Below are 5,000 nucleotides of genomic sequence, written 5' to 3' on the forward strand. Positions count from 1 at the left end.
AGCACCTGGTATTCCCAGGCGGTCTCCCATCCAAGTACTAACCAGGCCCGACCCTGCTTAGCTTCCGAGATCAGACGAGATCAGGCGTACTCAGGCCGGTGTGGTCGTAAGCGAGAAACTATCTCTTGGTGCACTATGTTAAGTGAAAGTGAGTCTGATTAACAGCTGTTGCATTTTCACCATTTAGATAAGCATCTTTGTGTCACTCAAAAAGTGGAAGAAATTGCATATACTGTAGAAATAATTTGTAGCACAGATTGTTGGATGAAATACAAACTAACCTTGCTTACTTATTTCAAAGCAAGGGCACATATTTCAGCCTTGTGGGAAAAAACGGACAAAGAGTTGACGAAAAGCTTACAGCACCTGGTATTCCCAGGCGGTCTCCCATCCAAGTACTAACCAGGCCCGACCCTGCTTAGCTTCCGAGATCAGACGAGATCAGGCGTACTCAGGCCGGTGTGGTCGTAAGCGAGAAACTATCTCTTGGTGCACTATGTTAAGTGAAAGTGAGTCTGATTAACAGCTGTTGCATTTTCACCATTTAGATAAGCATCTTTGTGTCACTCAAAAAGTGGAAGAAATTGCATATACTGTAGAAATAATTTGTAGCACAGATTGTTGGATGAAATACAAACTAACCTTGCTTACTTATTTCAAAGCAAGGGCACATATTTCAGCCTTGTGGGAAAAAACGGACAAAGAGTTGACAAAAAGCTTACAGCACCTGGTATTCCCAGGCGGTCTCCCATCCAAGTACTAACCAGGCCCGACCCTGCTTAGCTTCCGAGATCAGACGAGATCAGGCGTACTCAGGCCGGTGTGGTCGTAAGCGAGAAACTATCTCTTGGTGCACTATGTTAAGTGAAAGTGAGTCTGATTAACAGCTGTTGCATTTTCACCATTTAGATAAGCATCTTTGTGTCACTCAAAAAGTGGAAGAAATTGCATATACTGTAGAAATAATTTGTAGCACAGATTGTTGGATGAAATACAAACTAACCTTGCTTACTTATTTCAAAGCAAGGGCACATATTTCAGCCTTGTGGGAAAAAACGGACAAAGAGTTGACGAAAAGCTTACAGCACCTGGTATTCCCAGGCGGTCTCCCATCCAAGTACTAACCAGGCCCGACCCTGCTTAGCTTCCGAGATCAGACGAGATCAGGCGTACTCAGGCCGGTGTGGTCGTAAGCGAGAAACTATCTCTTGGTGCACTATGTTAAGTGAAAGTGAGTCTGATTAACAGCTGTTGCATTTTCACCATTTAGATAAGCATCTTTGTGTCACTCAAAAAGTGGAAGAAATTGCATATACTGTAGAAATAATTTGTAGCACAGATTGTTGGATGAAATACAAACTAACCTTGCTTACTTATTTCAAAGCAAGGGCACATATTTCAGCCTTGTGGGAAAAAACGGACAAAGAGTTGACGAAAAGCTTACAGCACCTGGTATTCCCAGGCGGTCTCCCATCCAAGTACTAACCAGGCCCGACCCTGCTTAGCTTCCGAGATCAGACGAGATCAGGCGTACTCAGGCCGGTGTGGTCGTAAGCGAGAAACTATCTCTTGGTGCACTATGTTAAGTGAAAGTGAGTCTGATTAACAGCTGTTGCATTTTCACCATTTAGATAAGCATCTTTGTGTCACTCAAAAAGTGGAAGAAATTGCATATACTGTAGAAATAATTTGTAGCACAGATTGTTGGATGAAATACAAACTAACCTTGCTTACTTATTTCAAAGCAAGGGCACATATTTCAGCCTTGTGGGAAAAAACGGACAAAGAGTTGACGAAAAGCTTACAGCACCTGGTATTCCCAGGCGGTCTCCCATCCAAGTACTAACCAGGCCCGACCCTGCTTAGCTTCCGAGATCAGACGAGATCAGGCGTACTCAGGCCGGTGTGGTCGTAAGCGAGAAACTATCTCTTGGTGCACTATGTTAAGTGAAAGTGAGTCTGATTAACAGCTGTTGCATTTTCACCATTTAGATAAGCATCTTTGTGTCACTCAAAAAGTGGAAGAAATTGCATATACTGTAGAAATAATTTGTAGCACAGATTGTTGGATGAAATACAAACTAACCTTGCTTACTTATTTCAAAGCAAGGGCACATATTTCAGCCTTGTGGGAAAAAACGGACAAAGAGTTGACGAAAAGCTTACAGCACCTGGTATTCCCAGGCGGTCTCCCATCCAAGTACTAACCAGGCCCGACCCTGCTTAGCTTCCGAGATCAGACGAGATCAGGCAGTACTCAGGCCGGTGTGGTCGTAAGCGAGAAACTATCTCTTGGTGCACTATGTTAAGTGAAAGTGAGTCTGATTAACAGCTGTTGCATTTTCACCATTTAGATAAGCATCTTTGTGTCACTCAAAAAGTGGAAGAAATTGCATATACTGTAGAAATAATTTGTAGCACAGATTGTTGGATGAAATACAAACTAACCTTGCTTACTTATTTCAAAGCAAGGGCACATATTTAAGCCTTGTGGAAAAAACGGACAAAGAGTTGACAAAAAGCTTACAGCACCTGGTATTCCCAGGCGGTCTCCCATCCAAGTACTAACCAGGCCCGACCCTGCTTAGCTTCCGAGATCAGACGAGATCAGGCGTACTCAGGCCGGTGTGGTCGTAAGCGAGAAACTATCTCTTGGTGCACTATGTTAAGTGAAAGTGAGTCTGATTAACAGCTGTTGCATTTTCACCATTTAGATAAGCATCTTTGTGTCACTCAAAAAGTGGAAGAAATTGCATATACTGTAGAAATAATTTGTAGCACAGATTGTTGGATGAAATACAAACTAACCTTGCTTACTTATTTCAAAGCAAGGGCACATATTTCAGCCTTGTGGGAAAAAACGGACAAAGAGTTGACAAAAAGCTTACAGCACCTGGTATTCCCAGGCGGTCTCCCATCCAAGTACTAACCAGGCCCGACCCTGCTTAGCTTCCGAGATCAGACGAGATCAGGCGTACTCAGGCCGGTGTGGTCGTAAGCGAGAAACTATCTCTTGGTGCACTATGTTAAGTGAAAGTGAGTCTGATTAACAGCTGTTGCATTTTCACCATTTAGATAAGCATCTTTGTGTCACTCAAAAAGTGGAAGAAATTGCATATACTGTAGAAATAATTTGTAGCACAGATTGTTGGATGAAATACAAACTAACCTTGCTTACTTATTTCAAAGCAAGGGCACATATTTCAGCCTTGTGGGAAAAAACGGACAAAGAGTTGACAAAAAGCTTACAGCACCTGGTATTCCCAGGCGGTCTCCCATCCAAGTACTAACCAGGCCCGACCCTGCTTAGCTTCCGAGATCAGACGAGATCAGGCGTACTCAGGCCGGTGTGGTCGTAAGCGAGAACTATCTCTTGGTGCACTATGTTAAGTGAAAGTGAGTCTGATTAACAGCTGTTGCATTTTCACCATTTAGATAAGCATCTTTGTGTCACTCAAAAAGTGGAAGAAATTGCATATACTGTAGAAATAATTTGTAGCACAGATTGTTGGATGAAATACAAACTAACCTTGCTTACTTATTTCAAAGCAAGGGCACATATTTCAGCCTTGTGGGAAAAAAACGGACAAAGAGTTGACAAAAAGCTTACAGCACCTGGTATTCCCAGGCGGTCTCCCATCCAAGTACTAACCAGGCCCGACCCTGCTTAGCTTCCGAGATCAGACGAGATCAGGCGTACTCAGGCCGGTGTGGTCGTAAGCGAGAAACTATCTCTTGGTGCACTATGTTAAGTGAAAGTGAGTCTGATTAACAGCTGTTGCATTTTCACCATTTAGATAAGCATCTTTGTGTCACTCAAAAAGTGGAAGAAATTGCATATACTGTAGAAATAATTTGTAGCACAGATTGTTGGATGAAATACAAACTAACCTTGCTTACTTATTTCAAAGCAAGGGCACATATTTCAGCCTTGTGGGAAAAAACGGACAAAGAGTTGACAAAAAGCTTACAGCACCTGGTATTCCCAGGCGGTCTCCCATCCAAGTACTAACCAGGCCCGACCCTGCTTAGCTTCCGAGATCAGACGAGATCAGGCGTACTCAGGCGGTGTGGTCGTAAGCGAGAAACTATCTCTTGGTGCACTATGTTAAGTGAAAGTGAGTCTGATTAACAGCTGTTGCATTTTCACCATTTAGATAAGCATCTTTGTGTCACTCAAAAAGTGGAAGAAATTGCATATACTGTAGAAATAATTTGTAGCACAGATTGTTGGATGAAATACAAACTAACCTTGCTTACTTATTTCAAAGCAAGGGCACATATTTCAGCCTTGTGGGAAAAAACTGACAAAGAGTTGACAAAAAGCTTACAGCACCTGGTATTCCCAGGCGGTCTCCCATCCAAGTACTAACCAGGCCCGACCCTGCTTAGCTTCCGAGATCAGACGAGATCAGGCGTACTCAGGCCGGTGTGGTCGTAAGCGAGAAACTATCTCTTGGTGCACTATGTTAAGTGAAAGTGAGTCTGATTAACAGCTGTTGCATTTTCACCATTTAGATAAGCATCTTTGTGTCACTCAAAAAGTGGAAGAAATTGCATATACTGTAGAAATAATTTGTAGCACAGATTGTTGGATGAAATACAAACTAACCTTGCTTACTTATTTCAAAGCAAGGGCACATATTTCAGCCTTGTGGGAAAAAACGGACAAAGAGTTGACAAAAAGCTTACAGCACCTGGTATTCCCAGGCGGTCTCCCATCCAAGTACTAACCAGGCCCGACCCTGCTTAGCTTCCGAGATCAGACGAGATCAGGCGTACTCAGGCCGGTGTGGTCGTAAGCGAGAAACTATCTCTTGGTGCACTATGTTAAGTGAAAGTGAGTCTGATTAACAGCTGTTGCATTTTCACCATTTAGATAAGCATCTTTGTGTCACTCAAAAAGTGGAAGAAATTGCATATACTGTAGAAATAATTTGTAGCACAGATTGTTGGATGAAATACAAACTAACCTTGCTTACTTATTTCAAAGCAAGGGC

The 5,000-nt window shown here is 42.7% G+C and overlaps 12 non-coding genes and 2 pseudogenes across 12 annotated transcripts in view; all 14 read right to left on the bottom strand.

Annotated features, from left to right (window-relative positions):
* LOC116372806 (5S ribosomal RNA) overlaps nucleotides 1-112 on the bottom strand; it is a 119-nt gene extending 7 nt beyond the window's left edge. The window contains exon 1 of the ribosomal RNA XR_004209396.1: nucleotides 1-112. This exon is cut by the window's left edge and continues 7 nt beyond it. This is a non-coding gene — a ribosomal RNA (5S ribosomal RNA).
* A 242-nt stretch (nucleotides 113-354) lies between these two features.
* Nucleotides 355-473, bottom strand: LOC116372807 (5S ribosomal RNA). The gene has a single exon (XR_004209397.1). It is a non-coding gene; the product is annotated as a 5S ribosomal RNA (ribosomal RNA).
* A 242-nt stretch (nucleotides 474-715) lies between these two features.
* Nucleotides 716-834, bottom strand: LOC116372808 (5S ribosomal RNA). Its single transcript, XR_004209398.1, has one exon. It is a non-coding gene; the product is annotated as a 5S ribosomal RNA (ribosomal RNA).
* A 242-nt stretch (nucleotides 835-1,076) lies between these two features.
* LOC116372809 (5S ribosomal RNA) lies at nucleotides 1,077-1,195 on the bottom strand. The gene has a single exon (XR_004209399.1). It is a non-coding gene; the product is annotated as a 5S ribosomal RNA (ribosomal RNA).
* A 242-nt stretch (nucleotides 1,196-1,437) lies between these two features.
* On the bottom strand, nucleotides 1,438-1,556 carry LOC116372810 (5S ribosomal RNA). Its single transcript, XR_004209400.1, has one exon. It is a non-coding gene; the product is annotated as a 5S ribosomal RNA (ribosomal RNA).
* A 242-nt stretch (nucleotides 1,557-1,798) lies between these two features.
* On the bottom strand, nucleotides 1,799-1,917 carry LOC116372811 (5S ribosomal RNA). The gene has a single exon (XR_004209401.1). It is a non-coding gene; the product is annotated as a 5S ribosomal RNA (ribosomal RNA).
* Nucleotides 1,918-2,159: 242 nt separating this feature from the next.
* LOC116372851 (uncharacterized) lies at nucleotides 2,160-2,279 on the bottom strand (annotated as a pseudogene).
* A 241-nt stretch (nucleotides 2,280-2,520) lies between these two features.
* On the bottom strand, nucleotides 2,521-2,639 carry LOC116372812 (5S ribosomal RNA). Its single transcript, XR_004209402.1, has one exon. It is a non-coding gene; the product is annotated as a 5S ribosomal RNA (ribosomal RNA).
* Nucleotides 2,640-2,881: 242 nt separating this feature from the next.
* LOC116372813 (5S ribosomal RNA) lies at nucleotides 2,882-3,000 on the bottom strand. Its single transcript, XR_004209403.1, has one exon. It is a non-coding gene; the product is annotated as a 5S ribosomal RNA (ribosomal RNA).
* Nucleotides 3,001-3,242: 242 nt separating this feature from the next.
* On the bottom strand, nucleotides 3,243-3,361 carry LOC116372814 (5S ribosomal RNA). The gene has a single exon (XR_004209404.1). It is a non-coding gene; the product is annotated as a 5S ribosomal RNA (ribosomal RNA).
* Nucleotides 3,362-3,603: 242 nt separating this feature from the next.
* On the bottom strand, nucleotides 3,604-3,722 carry LOC116372815 (5S ribosomal RNA). Its single transcript, XR_004209405.1, has one exon. It is a non-coding gene; the product is annotated as a 5S ribosomal RNA (ribosomal RNA).
* A 242-nt stretch (nucleotides 3,723-3,964) lies between these two features.
* LOC116372843 (uncharacterized) lies at nucleotides 3,965-4,082 on the bottom strand (annotated as a pseudogene).
* A 242-nt stretch (nucleotides 4,083-4,324) lies between these two features.
* On the bottom strand, nucleotides 4,325-4,443 carry LOC116372817 (5S ribosomal RNA). The gene has a single exon (XR_004209407.1). It is a non-coding gene; the product is annotated as a 5S ribosomal RNA (ribosomal RNA).
* A 242-nt stretch (nucleotides 4,444-4,685) lies between these two features.
* Nucleotides 4,686-4,804, bottom strand: LOC116372818 (5S ribosomal RNA). The gene has a single exon (XR_004209408.1). It is a non-coding gene; the product is annotated as a 5S ribosomal RNA (ribosomal RNA).
* Between the last annotated feature and the right edge of the window lie 196 nt (nucleotides 4,805-5,000).

Source organism: Oncorhynchus kisutch, unplaced genomic scaffold (assembly GCF_002021735.2).
Source record: "Oncorhynchus kisutch isolate 150728-3 unplaced genomic scaffold, Okis_V2 scaffold3969, whole genome shotgun sequence".
Taxonomy (NCBI): domain Eukaryota; kingdom Metazoa; phylum Chordata; class Actinopteri; order Salmoniformes; family Salmonidae; genus Oncorhynchus; species Oncorhynchus kisutch.